Genomic DNA, 24,248 nt, shown 5'->3' on the forward strand with positions numbered 1-24,248 from the left:
ATGCCATTGGTGTGTTGCCTGGCATTAATCAGAACAATCCCCAAGTTTTGACTTTGGCCAGGTGGCTTGTGTCGTAGTCAGAGCTTACTCCTTGCAGTCTGTCTATAAATGCTTTCTTACAAATGTAAATTGGGGAAAATTAGTAGAAGTTAATGTGCTGTAGCGGTAGCTACACTGCTACTGAAATAACACATAACCTGATGGGTTGAGCTCAGTGAGCAGAACTGATTTATGGCTGGCCTTGTACTCCCAGCCCGGATGGACCTGGCTGAGAACCGTGCGGGGGGGCCCCTGACACCACTGGGGCGTCACGTGGGTCCTCAAGTGCGGGCTTCTGAGCCCAGTGCCGAGGTCGAAGGGGAAACCCCCCGATGGCACCATTTTGGCTGGTTGCCTCACCGCATGTATTACGGTGCGCCTGCCTAATGGTGTGCCACCACACAGCCCGCCCCCCCCCCCCACCCCCCCCGAACCAGTGCCGATGTCCTTTTTAGTGGGGCGGCCTTGCTTCTTGGGCTGGGCCACAACTACTGGTTCTGTGGGGTCGAGGTGTGTTGGCTTCAGCTTGTCCACCGTAAACAGTTCCCTACTACCACCAATGTCCAGCGTGAACGTGGACCCTGAATGCTGGACGACTTTGTACAGCCCTTCGTAAGGCCTCTGCAGAGGTGCCGTGGACGGGCCTCGCTGAATAAAAACTTACTCCGCGGAGTGCAGCTCGCTGGGGATGTAAGAGGCCCCTGTGCCGTGTCTGGGCGGCGGTAGGGGTACGAAAGAGCCCAACTGGGCCCGGAGGTGGGGGAGTAGCTCATGCAGTGACCGCTGGGGGTTATGAGGTGCATTGACGAACTCATCGGATAGCGCTAGCGGTGCGCCATAGACCAACTCGGCTGATGATACCTGTAGATCTTTTTTGGGCATCGAGCGGATACCCAGGAGCACCCAAGGCAGTTCGTTCACCCAGTCGGGACCAGTGAGATGGGCCATAGTGCTGACTTAAAGTGGCGGTTTAGTCGCTCGACCAACCCATAGCCCTGAAGGTGATAGGCCATGGTGCGGTGTCGGTCGATCCCCAGCCTGTTGGAGAGCTGTGCCCGGAATGCAGAGGTGAACTGGGCGCCCTGATCGCTGGTGAGGTGATTCGGGATGCTGAACCAGGCGACCCAACCGTGCAACAGCGCTCGGGAGCAGGAATCTGTGGAGTAGTCTGGCATTGGGATCGCCTCGGGCCAACTAGTGGTGCGGTCCACCACAATGAAAAGGTAATGGTTACCCCGGGAAATGGTTAAGGGCCTGACGATGTCCACATGAATGTAGCTGAACTGTTTCTGGACGTGCTCCAACTCCTGTACGGGCGTTCTGGTGTGCCTGTGCATCTTGGAAAGCTGGCAATGGGTGCAGGTTCTGGCCTATCCTGCAATCTGCTTCTGCAGCCCATGCCAGACGAAACGCTCTGCCACCATACGGACTGTGGACCTGATGGAAGGGTGCGAAAGGTCATGGATATGGTGGAAGTCTTGCCTGCGCCACTGCTGGGGAACCACTGGTCACAGGATGCTCATGGAGACATCACACAGGATGGTGCCCTCACCGCTAGGAGACGGGAGGTCCTGGAATCGCAGGCCCATGATGGCAGTCCTGAAGGCTTGCGTCTCCTCGTTGGACTTCTGGTCCGGGCAAGCTGGTCGAAGTAGAGGCCAGGTGTCAGTGCGCAGATGGCCGGTCGTGGAAGTGCATCAGCGACCACGTTGTCCTTCCCCGCCTAGTGTCGAATGTCAGTGGTAAACTCCGACACAAAGGAGAGGTAACGCTGGTGGTGGGCCGACCAGGGATCCATGGTGAGCGCCTGAGTGAGGGGTTTGTGGTCGGTAATGATGGTAAAAGTCCTTCCCTCCAAGAAATAGCAGAAATGCCGCACCGCCAGGTATATGCCCAGTATGGCACTATACTTGCACTCTGGTGGGTAAAGAAGCCGGCTGAAGAAAGCCAGTGGCTTCTACTGTCCATTCACTTGCTGCTCCAGGACAACGCCGATGGCTGTGGCAGAGGCATCGATGGAGAGCGCCATATGCAGGTCGGTGTGTGGGTGCATGGTAGCCTTCGCGAGGGCATCCTTTGTGGCCTTGAATGCCCTGCAGGCCTCTGGAGTCCAGGCAAGCGTTTTGTGTTTGGCCGCGATGAGGGTGAAGAGCGGCTGCATGATGCATGCAGCGCCTGGGACGAAACGGTTATCGAAGTTGACCGTGCCCGCAAACTCCTGCATAAGGCACTGGAAGGTCTGGGTGGCATTCTTGAGCCTGAAAGGTATGTGAAGGAATTCGAACAAGCCAAAGGGGGTGATGATGGCCGTCTTGGGTATGTCCTCAGGGTGCACCAGGATTTGGGGATACTTGCGGACCAGGTCGACCTTGGAGAATACCCTCGCGCCATGCAGGTTGGCCATAAAGTCCTGGATGTGAGGGATCGGGTAACGGTCAGGAACTGTCACCTCATTGAGCCATTGGTAGTCTCTGCAGGGGTGCTAGCCGCTGGAGTCTTTTGGGACCAGGTGGAGCGATGAGGCCCAAGTGCTGTCGGAGCACTGAATGATCCCTAGCTCCAGCAGATGCGAAAGCTCTTCCTTCGCCACCTGGAGCTTATCTGGTCGGAGCCGGCGTGCCTTGGTGTGGACCGGTGGGCCTTGGGTGGGGATGTGATGGAACACCCCATGGCGCGGTGAGGCAGCGGAGAACTGTAGCTTGAGGGGGGCTGGAAACTTGTCCAGGATGCGCTTGAACTCGTCTTTGGGCGTGCTGATCGTGGCCATCTGCGACTGCTCTGTGCAGGAGGCGTTGAGGCAAATGGCCTGGAAGGTATGGGCATCTACCAGGTGCCTACCTCTAATGTTAACCAGGAGCCCGTGGGCGAGGAGGAAGTCGGCACCCAGGATACGGTTGGAAGGGATGAGATGGTGAACCTCCATGAGAACTTTTGCCGGCCGATCTGGAAGTGGACAGTCTTGTCTCCATACGTCCGGATCTCCGTTGCATTGGCTGCACGGAGGGGAGGTCCTCGAGGCCGGTTCCTGGACTCGATGGCCGTGACCAGAATGATGCTGATCTGGGCCCCAGTGTCGACAAGGAAATGTCGGCCGCTGACTGAGTCCCGCAGGTAGAGAAGGCTGTGACCTTGGCCAGCTGCAGCAGCCATTAACAGTGGCTGGCCTGCTTATTTCCCTGGAACGACACTTCCGAGCCTTGGCTCCCCAGCGCTGGTGGTAGAAGCAGAGGCCCGGAGCAGATGCCTTGCCTCTGGTTATGCTTTTTGTGGCCCCCCAGGGACCGGGTTTTCTACTACAATGCTAGAGGAAAGCTTGGAGTGGTCATGCCTGTAACTCGCAACCTGCTGGACTGCTGAGCCCTCCGGGAATTGCTCGAGCCATAGCTCTTGAGCCTTCTGAGCAACCTTCCTCAGGTCAGCAAAGCTCTCTTGGGCCAGTAGTGGCCGGATGTCCTCGGGTAGATGGTCGAGAAAGATGAGCTCCAAGAGTGGGAAGTTGGTGTGATCGCCCATAAGTGTGAGCATTTCGTCCATTAGCTCAATCAGGGACCTGCCCCCCGAAGGCATCGAGGTGCAGCATCCGAGTGGCACGCTGTTGCCTGGATAGTCCGAGGAAGCCGGTGAGGACCTGCTTGATGGTCCTGTATTTATCTTCCGCGGGTGGGTGTTGAACGAGGTGCAGCACATGTTTGCCGGTGGCCTGGTCCAGGACGGCAACCATATGGTAGAACCTGGTCGTGTCTGATGAAATCTGGTGGAGGTGAAACTGAGCCTCTGTGTTGCTGAACCAGGTCTCCGGCTCCTGAACCTAGAAGTCAGAGCTTGTCGGCTATAGCACTGATTGAAGGGTCGCTCATGTTGGGTTCCATGTTGGGTTAATGTTTGAACCTGTTGGGGTCACCAATTGTAGTGGCAGCTACACTGCTAACTGAAATAACACACAACCAGACGGGTTGAGCTCAGTGAGCAGAACTGATTTATTGCAGGTTGCCTGGCTGGCCTTGTAATCCCAGCCTGGACCTGGCTGAGAACCGCGATGGGGGTGCTGACGTTACCAGGGCATCACGTGGGTCCCCAAGTGTGGCCTTCTGAGCCTGGTGCCGAGGTCGAAGGGGAAGCCCCTGACGACACCATTTTGGCCGGCTGCCCCTCCGCGTGTGTTACAAGTGGGGCCGGTTCGCCTGCCAAATGGTGTGCCGCCACAGTGCAACCTTTTCGACTGAGGCAGGAAAAATTATATTGGAAGTAAGGAAATGGTAGATATTTTTTGCCTGCTTTCATGAAAGAAGAATGCCCCGAAGGATCTGAAATAACTTAGAATTACAAAATGAAAGTATTAAAGCAATAACAGGACTGAAATCTGATAAATTGGCAATGCCTTCTGGTTTCCAGTACTGGAATAAGGGGCGATGGAATTGTTTTCACTGATTGTCAGTTTCCAACATTCTGTAGATTTTTGAATGGTTTCCGCAGATAGGTAAATAGCAAATTAGCATGTTTTAATAACGTTTTGAGTACTTTGTTCAAAGGTTCATATGGGAAAACGTGCTTTTACATTTGTGGTATATCTGCATAAGTTCTGGGGGAAGAGACCTGGGATGAATGTTGTTCGAATAATACTGTAACCAGAGTTCAAATTAATTCACTAATTTAAACTAAATCGTGGGTTTGGGTTAAGAAGGTCTGGGTAAAGGCAGATTTCAAACGTTGAAGAAAAAATATAAGCAAACCTGCAGGGAGGTAATGTTAGGAAGAGGCTGAATACAGAAATATAACCACCTCAGCTAGAGTCATGGTTGGGAAAATGGTTAAAAAAAAAAATGGAAGTGAATGCAGTATTCATAACAAGGCAGGCAATTTGTTGGCACAAACGTACAAAAATTGTTGAAATCTAATGCCCATTATGGAGATCTGATTACAAGGTGACCAGTTTGGGAATGGAATATTCCAAGGTGCAATTTTTGGAACAAGGAGGAGCATGGAAATGTGGTAGGGGAATATATGATAATAAAGGCATTGAAGGAAGCAAAATTGTCTTAGTTCAGAAAATAAAGGAGTAGAATCCAAGTGCAGCACACAAAAGAATCAGAGTGTAGCTAAGAAAAATGAAAGCATATTATTGGGATTTGCTCATAGACCTCTATATGGTTATGGTAGGGCAGAGCACATTAGGAAATGAAATGTGCATGTAATAAATGTGATGCAATAATTGGGGAATTCAGGATTAAAGTCCATTTGATAATTAAATTAGCAGTGATGAAATGAAAAACAAAGTCATGAAATATCTGTGAGAGAGTTTTCTTTATCTGTTTTGGAATGAATCATGAAAGTTAATTTTAGATTTTGGTACAAAAACTATTGAAAAAGAATTATTGGAGCTGAAAGTGCATAAATCCCCTGATAACTTGCAAGTTTGGTTTTTAAGGGTGATGTCAATAGTGAGAGTGGTTTCTAGCTTTTAAAACGTCTAAATATTGCTCATTCTTTCCTGACCGCTTAGGCTCCCAAATCCTGGAAACGTCCTTGTAAATCTTCTCTGCCCTTTCTCCAGCTTGACAACCTCTTTCCTATAGCAAGGTCTCACCAACGTTTGAAATAACTGCATATGACCTCCCATGTTTTGTACTAGATACTCTGATTGATGAAGGCCAATGTGCTGACAGCTTTTTTTTGACTACTCTACTTGTGACGCCACTTTCAAGGTACTATGTTCCTGTACTCCTCGATCTCTCTGCTCAAGACCTCCAAAAATGTGTATAAGTGTGTATATGTGTAATGTGCATACGTGAATGTATCCGTATTTAGAGGAAAATATAGATAGTATAGACAAGAATTAATAAGGGAAGGAAATGGAATAGAGGGAATAAGGAGAGAACTAAAAGAGTGACCTTTGTCACATATGAAAAGTGAAATCTTTTCTGGGGGGGGCTGGGTGGGGGGGAGTTGCGGTCACTGCAAAATCAGCTGACACTTGCGAGTGAATTCGCAAACCCAAATGGAGAGGGGAGATGTAGTTGTCCGACAAGGGATAAAGGACAACTCAGGAGGGGAAGGGGAGATTGGGGCTAAAGAAGTTTTAAATAGGAGAATAAGGAAAATGTTTGATGTTTTAGGAATGTTGTCTTATAAAGGGTTTAAAACAAGAAAACAGAAATGGATAAGAAGGAAAGGTAATGATGGAGAAACGGAAAGGGAAGATAAACAAAGTATAAAATGGCTACGTTAAACTATATGACTTTAAATATTAATGGAATACATAACCAAATTAAAAGGAAGAAACTGCTAAATTTACTGAAAAAAGAAAAAAATTGATATAGCATTTGTGCAAGAAACACACTTAACTGAATTGGAACACAAGAAATTAAAGAGAGATTGGGTAGGACATGTAACAGCAGCTTCGTATAATTCAAAAGCAAGAGGAGTGGCTATATTAATTAGTAAAAATGTGCCATTTAAAATAGAAGAGGAAATAATAGATCCAGCAGGGAGATATGTAATGATAAAATGTCAGATATATTCGGAGTTTTGGAATCTACTCAATGTATATTCACCTAACGAAGAAGATCAAAAGTTTATGCAAGATATCTTTTTGAAGGTAGCAAATACACAAGGGAACATATTAATAGGAGGGGATTTCAACCTGAATTTGGATTCAAATATGGACAAAACTGGGATAAAAATTAACAGAAAGAACAAAGTAACCAAATTTATAATTAAATCAATGGAAGAAATGCAACTTTTGGATATATGGAGGAAACAACACCCAAAAGAAAAGGAATATTCATATTACTCGGCTAGACATAAAACATACTCAAGAATAGACCTATTTTTGTTATCAGCTAGTATGCAAGATAGAGTAAGAAAAACAGAATATAAAGCTAGAATACTATCGGACCATTCACTCTTAATATTGACAGTAAAGCTAGAGGACATCCCTCCAAGAATGTATAGATGGAGATTAAACCCCATGTTACTTAAAAGGCAGGATTTTAGAGAATTTATTGAAAAACAAATAAAAATGTATTTTGAAATAAACACGGAATCAGTGAAAGATAAGTGTATACTATGGGATGCAATGAAAGCATTCATTAGAGGGCAAATAATAAGTTATGTAACCAAGATGAAGAAGGACTATAATCAGGAAACAGAGCAGTTGGAAAGGGAAATAGTAAATATAGAAAAAAAATTAGCAATGAAGGAAGATTCAACTAAAAGAAGAGAATTGGCGGATAAAAAAATAAAATATGAAACACTACAAACATATAAGGTGGAGAAGAATATAATGAAGACAAAACAGAAATATTATGAACTGGGTGAAAAAACGCACAAAATCCTAGCATGGCAGCTTAAGACAGAACAAGCTAAGAAAATGGTATTGGCATCAAGGAAAAAAGACAACCAAATTACATATAATCCAAAAGAAATTAAGGAAAACTTTAGAGAATTTTATGAACAATTATACCGAACTGAAAATGAAGGGAAAGAAGGGAAAATAGATGAATTTCTGACTAAAATTGAACTACCAAAACTACAAATAGAGGAACAAAATAAATTAACAGAACCATTTGGAATAGTAGAAATACAAGAGATAATAAAAAAAATTACCAAATAATAAGACACCAGGAGAGGACGGATTTCCAATAGAATTCTACAAAACATTTCTTTGGCTTGGCTTCGCGGACGAAGATTTATGGAGGGGGTAAAAAGTCCACGTCAGCTGCAGGCTCGTTTGTGGCTGACAAGTCCGATGCGGGACAGGCAGACATGGTTGCAGCGGTTGCAGGGGAAAATTGGTTGGTTGGGGTTGGGTGTTGGGTTTTTCCTCCTTTGCCTTTTGTCAGTGAGGTGGGCTCTGCGGTCTTCTTCAAAGGTGGTTGCTGCCCGCCAAACTGTGAGGCGCCAAGATGCACGGTTTGAGGCGTTATCAGCCCACTGGCGGTGGTCAATGTGGCAGGCACCAAGAGATTTCTTTAGGCAGTCCTTGTACCTTTTCTTTGGTGCACCTCTGTCACGGTGGCCAGTGGAGAGCTCGCCATATAACACGATCTTGGGAAGGCGATGGTCCTCCATTCTGGAGACGTGACCCATCCAGCGCAGCTGGATCTTCAGCAGCGTGGACTCGATGCTGTTGACCTCTGCCATCTCGAGTACTTCGACGTTAGGGATGAAAGCGCTCCAATGGATGTTGAGGATGGAGCGGAGACAACGCTGGTGGAAGCGTTCTAGGAGCCGTAGGTGGTGCCGGTAGAGGACCCATGATTCGGAGCCGAACAGGAGTGTGGGTATGACAACGGCTCTGTATACGCTTATCTTTGTGAGGTTTTTCAGTTGGTTGTTTTTCCAGACTCTTTTGTGTAGTCTTCCAAAGGCGCTATTTGCCTTGGCGAGCCTGTTGTCTATCTCATTGTCGATCCTTGCATCTGATGAAATGGTACAGCCGAGATAGATAAACTGGTTGACCGTTTTGAGTTTTGTGTGCCCGATGGAGATGTGGGGGGGCTGGTAGTCATGGTGGGGAGCTGGCTGATGGAGGACCTCAGTTTTCTTCAGGCTGACTTCCAGGTAAGAAACAAAACATTTAAAGACTTATTAATTCCGCCCCTCCTGGATGTAATTAACCAGATTGATGAAACACAAAGCTTACCAGATTCATGTAAAACAGCAATAATTAGAGTAATACTAAAGCAAGGGAAAGATCCACTCTTACCAGCGTCATATAGACCAATATCTTTACTAAACACAGATTATAAGATAATAGCTAAACTATTAGCAAACAGATTAGCAGAGCATGTACCGAAAATGGTAAATTTAGACCAAACTGGATTTATCAAAAGAAGACGCACAACAGACAATATTTGTAAATTTATTAACTTAATTCATGCAGTAGAAGGAAATAAAGCACCTACAGTAGCAGTTGCTTTAGACGCAGAGAAGGCCTTTGACAGAGTAGAATGGAATTATTTGTTCAAAGTATTTCAAAAATTCAGTTTACCGGAGAAGTATATTAACTGGATTAAAGCATTATATAAGGGACCATTAGTGAAAGTGACAATAAATGGACATGAATCAAAGCAATTTATCTTAAGCAGGTCAACGCGGCAGGGATGCCCACTATCACCTTTATTGTTTGCGTTAGCTATAGAACCACTAGCAGAATTGATAAGAATAGATAATTATATAAAAGGAATAAAAATAAAAGACAAGGAATATAAAATCAGTCTATTTGCGGATGATGTTATAGTGTACTTAACAGAACCAGAACTATCAATAAAAGAATTATATAAGAAATTGAAGGAATATGGAGAAGTGTCGGGTTACAAGATAAACATAAATAAAAGTGAAGCAATGCCTATGAATAATGCGGACTTCTCAAAATTTAAGAAGGAATCTCCATTTAGATGGCAAATGCGGGCAATAAGATACCTAGGTGTACAAATAAACAAAAAATCTCGGCCAACTATATAAACTCAATTATTATCCACTAATGAAAAAATTACAGGACGATTTAGAGCATTGGAAAGATTTACCACTAACACTAATAGGAAGGATAAACTGTATTCAAATGAACATTTTTCCAAGGATATTATATTTATTTCAGGCATTGCCAATACAACTGACAGAAAAATTCTTCAAGGAGTTAAAGAAAATAATAAGGAAATTTTTATGGAGAGGGGGGAAACCGAGGATAGCACTAGATAAATTAACAGAATGGTATAAACAAGGAGGCTTACAACTGCCAAACTTTAAAAATTATTATAGAGCCGCACAATTAAGATACCTATCAGATTTTTATCAAACAAGGGAAAAACCAGACTGGACGAGATTAGAATTAGATAAAATAGGGGAAAAGATACCTGAACACATATTATATAAATGGGATGAAAAATTGTTACAACATAGAAGTTCTCCAGTATTACATCATCTCCTCAATATTTGGAAGAAGATTCATGTAGAAATAAATAAAACAAATTATCAATTACCAAAACTAATATTGACGCAAAACAAGTTACTCCCTTTTACAATAGATAACCTTTCCTTTAGAGAATGGGAGAAAAAAGGGATTAAAAGAATAGAAAATTGTTTTTCAGGAAATAGATTCTTATCCTTTGAACAAATGAATGATAAGTACAATATAACTGGAGATACAGCGCTGGCATATTACCAATTGAGATCCTACTTGAAGGATAAATTAGGAAGCAGTTTGAGTTTGCCAGAGGCAAGTAACCTTGAATATGTGATTACAGATACAATGATAATCAAAAGATTTATAACAAATATGTATATTAAACAGCAAGAAAAGGAGAATGAGGAAACAAATGGTAAAACTAAGCAAAAATGGGAACAAGATTTAAATATAAAGATAAAAAAGGAAACATGGGAGAAATTAAGTTCTGGAACGATGAGAAATACAATAAATACGAGGCTACATCTGATACAATATAATTGGATACACAGACTATACATTACACCTCAAAAGTTAAATAAATGGGACCCAACAATATCTGATAGATGTTTTCGATGTAAAAAAGAAATGGGAACAACAATTCATGCAATCTGGACATGTGAGAAAGTAGAAAAATTTTGGGAAGATATCAACCAGATATTAAATAAAATAACAGAAAACAATATACCAAAGAATCCAGAGATCTTTCTCCTAAGTAACATAAAAAACAAAGAATTTGGAATTGATTTGGAGGATGCACAAAAAAGATTTGTTAAGATAGCTCTAGCAGTAGCAAAAAAATGTATTATGTCAACCTGGAAATTGGAAGATAATTTGAAAATACAACAATGGTATATAGAAATGAATAAATGTATTCCATTAGGAAAAATAACATATAGTTTAAGAAATAATATTGAAATATTTGAATAAATATGGGAGCCTTACATTAAATACAATAGCGAAAACCTACCGGGGACAATGATGGAAGGAGAAGGAAAGAAAAGAATGGACTCAGTAGAATTTCTGTTTTTTTTTTGTTGAGTGACAACATTGTCTGACTGGTTTAATGTATCCTAGATTGTATACCTTAAATGGATGGGAGGGGGGGGTGGGGGGGTGTGTTGGGAGGAGGGAGGGGGGGAAGAAAATGTCACTGTATTTGTGTGAAAAGGAAAAAATGTGTATCATGCCTAATGTGATTTATGGTGTGAAAAATAAAAAATTAAAAAAAAAAGGCATGGTGGTTGTACTAAAGATGAAAAAGCAGAGAGCTTATAAAATGATGTGCGAATGAAAAGTGTTGTTATGAGGACCACATGTCCTTGTACCTGAAATTCAATACACAATTAACATGTATGGATTGACCTTTTTACTTTAACAGGATGAGAGTATAAAATTAGGAGTGTCTTGCTCCAATTATTAGGACCCCGGTGAGACTGCACTTTTTTCTTTGCCGTCTTTGTCGATCCTGGTTTCAGTGTTTTGACCCAGTTTTCCAATCATGCTAATTTTCAACTGGAATTTGAGTTGACATTCTAATTTGCATTTCTGTTTAGTGGAGAACTGCCTTATATTTGGATACCTTTCCCAGTAATTATGGTGGTTACATGACGTTATTACAGCACCAATGACCTGGGTTTGAATCTGATACCGACGGCAAGGAGTTTTTACGTTCTCCCTGTGACCCTGCATGGCTTTTCCATGTGTGCTCTGGTTTCCTCCCACCCTCCAATATGTATGGAGTTGTTGGTTAATTGGATTGAATTGGGCAGTCACAGGTCTCAATGGCCGGGATCGGCTTCTGCTGCGTTGTAAATAATTAAAAAAAACCTTGGACATACAAGGTTGAAATTACTTTACATTTAAAAAATAGTTGACAGCCGTTTATTTCATTTTAAAATGTAAATGTGCAGAGAGAAAAAAAAACAAGAGCCAAATTTGTTAATTAAGGTGAGTGGTTCTCTCCATGGCAGCGCTAGTTACATTAGCAATGGCTGATATATTGCTGAGGGACTTGATGTGAAATGTATCGGTCCCTCAGCACAAGTTACAGAGCGCGGCAGGGCGATTAGTCCAGAAACAGAGAGAGAAATCTGATGCACTGGAGTTTTAATTGCATATGGCAATATATAGGTACAGAAGTCTGGAATGTGTCTGATACAAGCTACTGCCAGCTCATTTTTCTCAGTTGAGCTGCTGGCTCTCCAACAGGGTGAATTAAAGTATAGCCCTCTGTGGAATGAGTTTTCAGTTTTTAAAAATTCTTTGCAAAAGGCTATACTATTCCTCCCACATTCTCATCAGCTACATTACATCCCCAGCCCCAGATTCTATTTCCTGTGGGAATTTCCAGTGGCCAATAATTTTTCTGAGCTACCCATCCTTGAAATGTGGGAGAAAACTGGAACGTCCCAAGGAAACCCAGGCAATCACAATGAGACTTGTGCAAATTCCAGATAGTTAACACTCAAGGTCAGGATTGATCTTGGGTTTCTGGAGCTATAAGGTAGCAGCTTAACAAACTATTCCACTGTGCCACCAAGCCTCTTAATTGTATTAGGTGCTGCAGATACTTCGAAATCTGAAGGGATTGAATCTCCCTTACAATTCCTTTCTCTGCCAGGAGGTATTGTGTCATGGAAACACATTTGGTGCAAACAGTCTGTCAATATTTACGTAAGCAAGTTATAATGAAATTGATGCAGACTCAAAATCTGTCTATTACCCTGAATCATGGAATTTGATTTATTGTCATGTGTACAGAGATGTAGTGAAACGTTTAGTTTAGTGTGCTTTCAACTTCTCCAGAGTGCAGATAGTGCAAGAATAAAACCATAGTGAGTAAAATACAGTTATCCAGTGACAGACATGATCTTGTACAATGGGAGGTCCTTTGAAGAATTTGGTAACTGAAGGAAACTGTTCTTGGAACTGAAGGTGCATATTTTCAAACTCTTGTATCTTCTGACAGAAAGATAGGGGGGGTGGAGGAAGAAGAATGTAAACTGAGTTGGATGTGTCCTTGAATATGTTGTCTGCTCCCTGAGGCAGGAGGAGGTGAAGGTGGAGTCGGAGTTGAGGAGAACTGCAGATGCAGGACTATTGAGCAAACAATAAGTTGGAGGGACTCTTATCGGGCAGCTTCCATGGAGAGAAATGGTCAGTGAATGTTTCAGGTGAGGATCCCTTTTTGTTTCGAAAAGGTCCCAACCTGAAACATTACCGACCTTTTATTTTGATGGAGGAGGTTAATCTGGTTGATCTTGGTATTCTTCCATGTCAATTTCTAAAATCTAAGTGTCCAGCATTCAGCCTTGCAGCTATAGATTCTCATTTTTTTAAAATAATTTTTTATTTTTCACATTGTGAACCATTACAACCAACATATGTATAAACATTTATCATTAAATATACACAATAGCATTTTCCCCCTTTTTTCCCACCTTCCCTCCCTCCCCCCTTCCCACCCCCCTCCAAACCCAATAAATATTCAACATATACAATACAATAAAACCATAAAACAATATCTTCACACAAAGGAAAAACAGACCAGAAAAATATGTCATCTACTTTTATACACTAAATCAAATAGTTTTGTCTTCTTATCATTTTAGGGGATGGTGGTCCGAGGCAAGCTCTCTCTGTTATGTTCCATGTACGGTTCCCAAGTTTGTTCGAACAATGTGACTTGTAACAATGTAAATTGTTATTTTTTTCAATGGAATACATTTATTCATTTCCATGTACCATTGCTGTATTCTCAGTCTCTCTTCCATTTTCCAAGTTGACATTATACATTTTTTTGCGCTTTATCCAATTTGAGGCCTAATTCTTTATTTCTTATTTTATTTAAAAGAAAGATCTCTGGATTTTTTGGTATGTTGTTTTTTGTGATTTTATTTAATATCTGATTTAGTTCTTCCCAAAACATATTCACTTTTGAACATGCCCAAATTGCATGTATTGTTGTTCCCATTTCCTCCTTACAGTGAAAAAACCTATCTGATAATGTTGGATCCCATTCTTTTAATTTTTGAGGAGTGATGTATAACCTGTGTAACCAGTTATACTGTATCATGCGTAATCTTGTGTTTATTGTATTCTTCATAGTTCCAGAACATAAGTTTTCCCATGCTTCATTTTTTATCTTTATGTTTAAATCCTTTTCTCACTTTTGTTTAGGTTTATAGTTTATTTCCTTATTTTCCTTACCTTGCAGCTTAATGTACATATTTGTTATAAATCTTTTAATTATCATTGTGTCTATAATCACATACTCAAAGCTGCTTCCTTCTGGTAATCTCAATCTGTTTCCCAATTTATCCTTTAAAAAAGCTTTCAGTTGATGGTATGCAAACACTGTACAGTGAGTTCTTCCATATTTGTCCTTCAACTGTTCAAATGTTAATAAATTATTTCCCAAAAAAACAATTTTCTATTCTTTTGATTCCTTTTCTCTCCCATTCTCTAAAGGAAAAGGGATTAATGGATTTTGCGTCAATAACAATTTTGGTATTTGGTAATTTGTTTTTTCCTTTCTACGTGGATCTTCTTCCATATATTAAGTAAATGATGCAGTACTGGTGAGCTTTTATATTGCCCCAGCTTTTCATCCCACTTATAAAGTACATGTTCCGGTACCTTCTCCCCTATTTTATCTAGTTCTATCTTAGTTCAGTCTGGTTTTACTCTCGTCTGGTAAAAATCTGATAAATACCTTAATTGTGCGGCTCTAAAAATAATTTCTGAAGTTTGGTAACTGAAAACCACCCTGGTTTTATCTCTCTGTTAATTTATCTAATGCTACCCTCGGTTTCCCCCCTTTCCACAAGAATTTCCTTATTATTCCCTTTAGTTCATCAAAGAATTTCTCTGTTAAGGGAATTGGTAACATTTGAAATAAGTATTGTATCCTTGGGAAGACATTCATTTTAATGCAGTTCACCCTCTCTATCAACGTTAGTGATAGTTCCTTCCAATGTTCTAAGTCTTCCTGCACTTTCTTTATTAGTGGCTGATATTTTAGTTTGTACAAGTGGTTTAAGTTATTATCTAACCTGATCCCTAGGTATCAGATTGCTTGTGCTTGCCATTTAAATGGTGATTCTTTTTTAAGTTCTATATAATCCGCATTACTCATTGGCATCACTTCACTTTTATTTGCATTGATCTTGTACCCTGATATTTCTCCATATTCCTTCAATTTCTTATGTAATTCTTTTATTGATATCTCTGGTTCTGTTAGGTATACTATGATGTCATCTGCAAATAAACTGATTTTATACTCCTCCTTTATTTTTATCCCCTTTATTTTTTATTTTTTTTTTTAAATTTTTTTATTTTTCACACCATAAATCACATTAGCCATGATATACACTATTTCTTTTCACACATATACAGTGACTTTTTCTCCCCCCCCCCCTTTCCTCCCAAACCACCCCCCCACCCCCCCCTCTCATCCATTTTAGGTATACAATCTAGGTTGCATTAAGCCAGTCAGACAATGTTGTCATTCAACAAAATTACACCAGAAATTCTACTGAGTCCATTCTTTTCTTTCCTTCTCCTTCCATCAACTTAGGTAATGTTTGTCCCCGGTAGGTTTTCGCTATTGTATTTAATGTAAGGCTCCTATACTTGTTCGAATATTTCAATATTATTTCTTAACCAATATGTTATTTTTTTCTAATGGAATACATTTATTCATTTAAATTTGGTAGTTTCTTCCTTTTAATTTGGTTATGTATTCCATTAATATTTAAAGACATATAGTTCAGCGTAGACCTTTTATATTTTGTTTATCTTCTCTTTCCGTTTTTCCATCATTACCTTTCCTCCTTTTCCCTTTCTGTTTTCTTATTTTCAACTCTTTATAAGACAACATTCCTACAACATCTAACATTTTCCTTATTCTCCTATTTCTATCTTATTTATCCCCAATCTCCTCTTCACCTCCTGAGTTGTCCTTTATCCCTTGTCGGACAACCACATCTCCCCTCTCCATTTGGATTTGCGAATCCACTCGCAAGCGTCAACTGATTTTGCAGTGACCGCTATTTCCCCCCACCCCGCCTCCCCCAGAAAAGATTTCACTTTTCATATGTCACAAAGGTCCCTCTTTTAATTCCCTCCTTATTCTCTCTATTCCATTACCTTCCCTTATTAATTCTTGTCTATACTATCTATATTTTCCTCTAAGTACCGATACATTCATGTATGCTCATTGTCTCTATTCACTCTTATACCTCTTTACCTGCATACATATCAATCGTGATCATTTTTACTCTCATTACCCGTCTTCATCCCTCAGTCTATTTTTGTCTTTACCCACATACATATCAGTCGTGATCATTTTAACTCTCATTACCCGTCTTCCTCCCTCAGTCTATTTTTGTAATTGTTCTGCAAATTTTCGTGCTTCTTCTGGATCCGAGAATAGTCTGTTTTGTTGTCCTGGAATAAATATTTTCAATACCGCTGGATGCTTTAGTATAAATTTATACCCTTTCTTCCATAAAATCGCCTTTGCTGTATTGAACTCTTTTCTCTTCTTTAGGAGTTCAAAACTTATATCTGGATAAATGAAGATTTTTTGCCCTTTATACTCCAGTGGTTTGTTGCCCTCTCTTACTTTTTCCATTGTCTTCTCCAGTACCTTTTCTCTTGTAGTATATCTTAGGAATTTTACTACAATAGATCTTGGTTTTTGTTGTGGTTGTGGTTTAGAGGCCAATACTCTATGTGCCCTTTCTATTTCCATTTCATGCTGTAGTTCTGGACATCCTAGGGTCTTAGGGATCCACTCTTTTATAAACTCCCTCATATTCTTGCCTTCTTCATCTTCCTTAAGGCCCACTATCTTTATGTTATTTCTTCTGTTATGGTTTTCCATTGTATCTATTTTTTGAGCTAGTAGTTCTTGTGTCTCTTTAGTTTTTTTATTAGATTTCTCCAATTTCTTTTTTAAGTCTTCTACCTCCATTTCTGCTGCTACTGCTCGCTCTTCCATCTTGTCCATTTTTTTTCCCATTTCTGTTAAGGTCATCTCCATTTTAATTATTTTCTCCTCTGTGTTGTTTATTCTTTTTCTTAAATCCTTAAATTCCTGTGTTTGCCATTCTTTAAATGACTCCATGTATCCTTTAATAAGAGCAAGTATATCCTTTACCTTGCCTATCTTTTCTTCTTCTATTTCACCATACTCTTCCTCTTCTTCTTCCTCTGGGTTGACCATCTGTTGTTTCTTTGTTGCCCTTTCCTCCTCTTCTTTCTTGTTTCCATTGTCTTCTGTGGTCTCTTCTTGCTGCAGGTGTTCTGCAGCTGTCGTTGCCGGCTGTGGAGATCGACTCCCCAGCTGGTCCCCCCTCCCGTCGGTGTGTTTTTTTTCATTCGCATCGCGCATGCGCGAAACTTCGCGCATGCGCGGTTGCGCACTTTTACTCGGCTCTGCGAGCCATTTTTGTAGTCCATTATTTACCGACCTGAGGGAGCGGGTTTCTCTCTCCGCAGCGGGCCTCTTCGGACAGGTAAGGCCTTCACCTTTTTCCTCCTTTGTCTTCTCTTCCTCTCTTCTTACCGTTGCTTTCGACTTTTCTTTTTTTGTCGCCATCTTCTTTCAACCTTTATACTCACTTTTCTGTAACTTTTATTTCTGTGCCTTTGTGTTTTCTCTTGTTTTTCCCGACTTTTCTGGAGAGGGCTGGAGTTCACCGTCCGGCCACTACTCCATCGCGTGACTCCCCCCCCTTTATTTTATTTTCTATTCTTATCAGCTCTGCCAATGGTTCTATTGCTAAAGCAAACAATGAGGGGGATAATGGACATCCCTGCCTAGTTGATCGACTTAATTTGAATTGGTTCGAAACATATCCATTTACTACTTCCTTTGCCAATAATCCATTATATAATGCTTTAATCCAATTAATATATTTTCTGGTAGATTGAACTTCTGTAATACCTTAAATAAGTAGTTCCACACTACCCTGTCAAAGACTTTTTCTGCATCTAAGGCAACAGCCACCATTGGTTTCTTATTTTCTTGAGCTGCATGAATTAGATTAATAAGTTTACAGACATTATCTGCTGTTCGTCTTTTTTAATAAATTCAGTTTGATCTTGTTTTACTATTTTTGGTAGAGTTGGCCAATCTGTTTGCTAATAACTTCGCTGTTATCTTATAATCTGAGTTAAGTAGAGATATTGTTCTATATGATGCTGGTGTTGATGGATCCTTCCCCTTCTTTGGTATTACTGTAATTATTGCTGCCTTACATGAGCCTGGCAAGTTTTGTATTTCTTCTCCCTGATTCATTACTTCTAGGAGAGGAGGAATTAATAACTCTTTAAATGTTTTATAAAATTTTATTGGAAATCCATTCTCTCCTGGTATTTTATTGTTCGGTTGCTTTTTTAATATATCCTGTACTTCCTCTATTTCAAATGGTTTTATCAGTTTGTTTTGTTCCTCATCTTGCAATTTTGGCAGTTCAATTTTAGCTTAAACTCTTCTATTTTATCATTTTTTCCCCTCATTCTCAGTTTGGTATAATTGTTCATAAAATTCCTTAAAGTTCTCATTAATCTCTGTTGGGTTATATGTAATTTGTTTGTCCTTTTTCCTTGATGCCAATACAGTTCTTTTAGCTTGTTGCCAGGCCAATATTTTGTGTTTTTTCTCCCAATTCGTAATACTTTTGCTTTGTTTTCATTATGTTCTTCTCCACCTTGTACGTTTATAATATTTCGTATTTTATTTTTTGTCCATCAATTCTCTTTTTCTTTATATCGTCCCTTTTCACTAGTTCCTTTTCTATACATGCTATCTCCCTTTCCAGCTGCTCTATTTCCCGATTGTAATCCTTTTTCATCTTAGTTACATAACTTATTATCTGTCCTCTAATGTAAGCTTTCATTCAGTCCCATAGTATAAATTTATCTTTCACCGATTCTGTGTTTATTTCAAAATATGTTTTAGTTTTGCATTCAATAAACTCTCTAAATTCCTGCCTTTTAAGTAACATGGGGTTTAACCTCCATCTATATGTTCTTGATGGGATGTCCTCCAGTTCTATTGCTAATAGCAGGGGTGAATGATCTGAAAGTAGTCTAGCTTTATACTCAGTTTTCCTAACTCTCCCTTGAATATGGGCCGACAACAAAAACATATCAGTCCTTGAGTATGTTTTATGCCTACTTGAATAATATGAATATTCCTTCACTTTTGGGTGCTGCCTCCTCCATCTATCATAAGTTTCATTTCCTGAATTGATTTAATCATAAATTTGGCTACTTTATACTTTTTGCTTGTCTTTTGTCCAGTTTTATCCAACAGTGTATCCAAATTAAGGTTAAAATCCCCTCCTATCAATATATTTCCTTGTGTGCCTGCAATCTTCAAAAAAATATCCTGCATAAACTTTTGATCCTCATCGTTAGGTGCATATATATTGAGCAAATTCCAAAATTCTGAGTATATCTGACACTTTATCGTTGCATACCTCCCTGATGGATGTATTATTTCCTCATCTCTCTTGGTTGGTACATTTTTGTTAACTAATATGGCTACACCTCTAGCTTTTGCATTATAGGATGCTGCTGCTACGTGTCCTACCCAGTCTCTCTTTAATTTGTTATGTTCCATTTCAGTTAGATGTGTTTCCTGCACAAATGCTATATCTATTTCCTTTTTCAGTAAACTTAGTAGCCTCTTCCTTTTAATTTGGTTATGTATTCCATTAATGTTTATAGTCATATAGTTCAATGTGGCCATCTTGTACCTTGTTTAAACCTCTTTTCCGCCTCCTCGCCACCTCTAACCCCCTTTTTCCCCTTTTATCTTTTAGTTTTCCCTTTTTAAACTCAATGTATGACAACACATTTAAAACACAAAATACCCACACCCAATAACACCTTAACCTCAAATGCACCCCCCCTCTTTGAGGTGCCCCTTATCCCTTGCTAGGCAACCACAACTCCCCTTTCCATTTGGTTTGTGATCTTGTTTGCAAGCATCATCTGATTTCGCAGTGATGATTATTCTCACCCCCTCTCAGCCCCCCCAAAATACACTTTTTTATACATATAACAGAGCTCTTATTCCCCCCTTCTTCCTTCCTTCCCTTCTCTTTTCCATCTTTAGTTCTTAACATCTTTTTATATATACTTTATCGCCAGTCTTCTTTCTTGTTACATCTCTTCTTCTGTCCTGCAAATGCTCTGGGAATTCTAGCGCTTCCTCCAGATCCGAGAATAGTCTGTTTTGCTCCCTAGGTATAAATATTTTAAGTATGGCTGGATGTCTTAACGTAAATTTATAACCTTTTTTTCCATAATATAGTTTTCACTGTATTAAATTCCTTTCTCTTCTTTAAGAGTTCAAAACCTATGTCTGGGTAATAAAATATATGTCCCTTATTATTCCAATGGCTTATTATCTTCTCTAACTTTGTTCCTTGCCTGCTCCAGTATATTTTCTCGTCGTATATCTTTAAAAATTTTATTAAGATGGATCTTGGTTTTTGATGTGTCTGCGGTTTCGGTACTAGTGCTCTGTGTGCCCTTTCTATTTCCATTTCTTCATGTAATTCTGTCATTCCCAAAATCTTCGGGATCTATCCTGTTATAAATTCCTTCATGTCTGCGCCTTCTTCATCCTCCTTCAGGCCCATTATTTTTGTTGTTTTGCCTACTATAGTTTTCCAACATATCAGTTTTCTGAGATAACAACTCTTGTGTCTCTTTAATTTTTTTTGTCACTTTCTTCCAATTTTTCTCTTAAATCATTTACTTCCAATTCTACAGCTGTTTCCCGTTCCTCCACATTTTCCTATTTCTGTTATGTCCAGTTCTAAACTTTGGATTTTGTCTTCTGTTCTTTTCATTTTTCTTTTAATTGCACTAAATTCTAATGATAAACATTCTTTTAATGATCTCATTAAAAGAAAGGCCTTATCTATATTCTGTCCATCTGTTTTACCTTCTATTTCCCTGTGAAGATCTTGGTCTTCGTCCTCTTCTTCTATATCTGTGTTTATGTCTTCTTCTCTTCTTTGTATCTATGTGTCTTCTGTTTTTCCTGATGAATTACTTCTATGTCTTTGTCTGGCCTCTTCTTGCTGGGCCTCTTGCTGTTGGTCTTCCTTTCGTGGGCTGTCTGTCTGTCTGACCTCCTGCTGTTGATCCTCTTGTTGTCAGTCACCCTACTGTCATTCTCCCTCGTCCGGCTCCTTGCTCCTTTTCTCTCCGTTGTTTTTATCCTCCAGCTGAGCGCCCTGATGCCGAGCGTCCCTCAGCTATTCGTGTTGTAACTATCCGCTCCTTGGCTGAGATCCTCTCCTGCCGGTGTTCACTTTTTCCTTCGATTGCGCAGTTGCGCACTTTTGTTTGGCTCCGAGAGCCATTTTTGGAGTCCACCGTTTGGGAGGTCGCGACTTTGCAGGGCACTTACCAGCTTCGGAGATCGGCTGCTCTTCACACCCGCAGCTCCCTGCTCCTTCATGCAGGTAAGGCCTTCTTTCTTCTCCTGTGATTTTTCTTCTTTTTACCCCGTTGTTCTTTCTTTCTCTTTCTTGGGTGCCATTTTCTTGCTCTTCTCTGTAACTTGATCTTCTATTTCTTGTGTTTTGTATTTGTTGAGCCTTGTCTTTTCCAAACAATTTTTTTTTCTGGAGAGGGCTGATTCAACCCGACCAGTGGGTTCAAAATTCTTAATAAAACTTCGGAGAAGGCTTTATTGCTATTTTTCTAGTTACCCTGACTGTCAACCTTTTAATAGTCCATGCTAAAGGGTGTAATGTAATGTGAAGTGTGTAAGCACCATTGGATGATGAATCAGTTTATTTTTTTGAGTAGCCTAGCCACCCAACAAAAGAAAAACGAGATTACCTTATTTCAGATTTAATGTCAGAATGCAAGCATGACATCACATACAACCCTGTGATTACTCCCCCCCCCCCCCACTGTGGGTGATCAGAATTACGACTTGTTGGTAGTGCAAAAAAAAAGCAACGTGCACAAAATTAATAAATGTAAACCAACTGTACAATACAGAGAGAGAAAATATCAATAAAGCGCAAAAGTAAGAGTCCTTAAATGAGTCCCTGATTGAGTTTGTTGAGGAGTCTGATGGTGGAGGGATAGCAGCTATCCCTGAACCTGGTGGAGCTAGTCTTTTGGCACCTATACCTTTTGATGGTAGCAGCGAGAACAGAGCATATGCTGGGTGGTGTGGATCCTTGATAATTGCTGCTACTTTGTGACGGCAGCATTCCCTGGAGATGTATTCAATAGTGGGGAGAGTTTTGTCTGTCATTTTGCAGGGCTTTACACTCAGAGGTATTGGTGTACCCATGATGCAGCTGGTTGGCACACATTCCAGTACACATCTGTAGAAATTTGCCAGGGTTTCTGATGTTATCACAAACTCCTGAGAAAGTAGAGGCGCTGACTTATTTTTAATGTCATCGGTGTGTTGGGCCCAGGAAAGATCCTACAAGATATTGACTCCCGAGAACTTAAATTTGCTCATGCTCTCCTCTTCTGATCCCCCAGTGATCACTGGATTGTATTCTTCTGTTTTTCCCTTCCTTAAGTCAACAATCAGCTCCTTAGTTTTTGGTGATATTGAGTGTTGTTGTTGGTGCAGCATTCAGCCAAGTTTTTCAATCTCCTTCCTGTTTGCTGACTCATTGACATTTTTTTATACATTAGTGAATTTGTAGATGGCATTGCTGTCATACCGAGCCACACAGTCATAGGTGTAAAGTGAATGAATGAAGCAGGTGGTAGGAATGCAGCCCTGTGATGCTCTGGTACTGATGGAGACTGTAGAGTTGTCCTTTCCAATCCTCACTGATTGTGGTGTGGAGGTGAGGAAATCAAGGATCCAATTATACAGTGGGGTATTGAGTCCCTGGTCTTGGAGTTTGCTGATTGATTTTGAGGGATTGATAGTTTAAATGCTTAACTGCAGTTGATAAAGATCATCCTGATGTATGCATCTTTGCTGTCCAGGTGTTCCAGGGCTTTGTGTAGAGCCAGTGAGATGGCATCTGCTTGAGACATGTTGCTACGATTGGCGAATTGAAACGGATCCAAGTTGCTGCTCAGACAGGAGCTGATATGCTTCAACACCATCCTTTCAAAACATTTAATCACCGTTGGTGTGAGGCACCATTTAGGCAGATTACCACCCTCTTCTTGAGCTCCGGTATGATTGATACCTGTTTGAGATGTTGAAGATGTCTGTGTATGCATTTCATCTGGGATTTTGATATTGATGTTACAATTGTGTGAAAAGTGGGGTCTGCCCTAAAAAGTCCTCACCTATCTAGCATTTTCTGCTGACTGTTTATTTTTGCACATTGGGTGAGGACACAATCAAACTTGTTTGTGACGCCCCTGCCACTGAACAGCTTGCTGATGCTGCTATAGCTCACAGCTTAATAATGGCCACTCTGGTGAGGCACTGGATGTCTGTGGAACAGGACCCCTTTAAGAAAGCCACCATCTCCATTGGATGAAAGGGTGAAAAATACTGTACAAAATGTTTTTAACTTGGTACTCTCATTAATTGTAGCCCTAGCAATGAAACTGTACATGTGTTGCAAATACCTTGATGTGTGAATCACAGAAGACTGACGTTTCTGTTCATTGAACATTATTGATAGGCTAGTATGGGAATTTTAGTTACTACAGCAGCCTTTTCTTCCAAGCTTTTTATGCCTTTTGTGTGGAATTATTAGTTGATCTCTGCTATATCTGTACTTAGAATGAGAAGTTTTGATCGAAAACTAGGATTTAATGGACTGAGGGGTGCACGTGTGGAAATGCTGTGAGCATTTCAAAGATGTGCATTATTTACTCTATATTCGATACAAAGAATGTTCATCTATCGTTTAATCCTTTGACTTTTCTTCATATTTTTGGGATCTGGCTTTGTGAGAAGGCCAGCATTTATTGTTTATTCGTGTTTGCCTTTGGGCAGATTGGATTCGTGGTGGACCACATTTTTGTGTATCTGGTGCATATGTTGGCTGGATTGGGGAAGGAGATAAAAGACATCAGTTGCACTTCCACATTTTTGTGTATCTGGTGCATATGTTGGCTGGATTGGGGAAAGAGATAAAAGACATCAGTTGCACTTATGGGTTTTTACAATTCTTACTAGTTCTGTGGTAATTGTTACAAAAAACTTTAAAAAAATTTCCAGATTATAAACCAAATTTAGATTCCATGGCTGCCATCTGGAATTGTTAGTACAGTACTC

The 24,248-nt window shown here is 40.6% G+C and overlaps 1 protein-coding gene across 7 annotated transcripts in view; it reads left to right on the plus strand.

The window, feature by feature from the left end:
* The window catches only part of LOC138753854 (tau-tubulin kinase 2-like), a 250,204-nt gene that overhangs the window by 17,641 nt on the left and 208,315 nt on the right, over positions 1–24,248 (plus strand). Inside the window, exon 1 of one of the 7 annotated variants that reach the window (XM_069917344.1) lies at positions 23,435–23,506. The exons of 5 other annotated variants lie outside the window; for them this stretch is intronic. The gene's annotated coding sequence lies outside the window, so the exon portion shown is untranslated. Of the gene's footprint in view, positions 1–23,434; positions 23,519–24,248 lie in introns of those variants that run through there. One more of the 7 variants, XM_069917346.1, reaches the window with a different exon arrangement.

This window comes from Narcine bancroftii, chromosome 2, assembly GCF_036971445.1.
Source record: "Narcine bancroftii isolate sNarBan1 chromosome 2, sNarBan1.hap1, whole genome shotgun sequence".
In the NCBI taxonomy this organism is placed as follows: Eukaryota; Metazoa; Chordata; class Chondrichthyes; order Torpediniformes; family Narcinidae; genus Narcine; species Narcine bancroftii.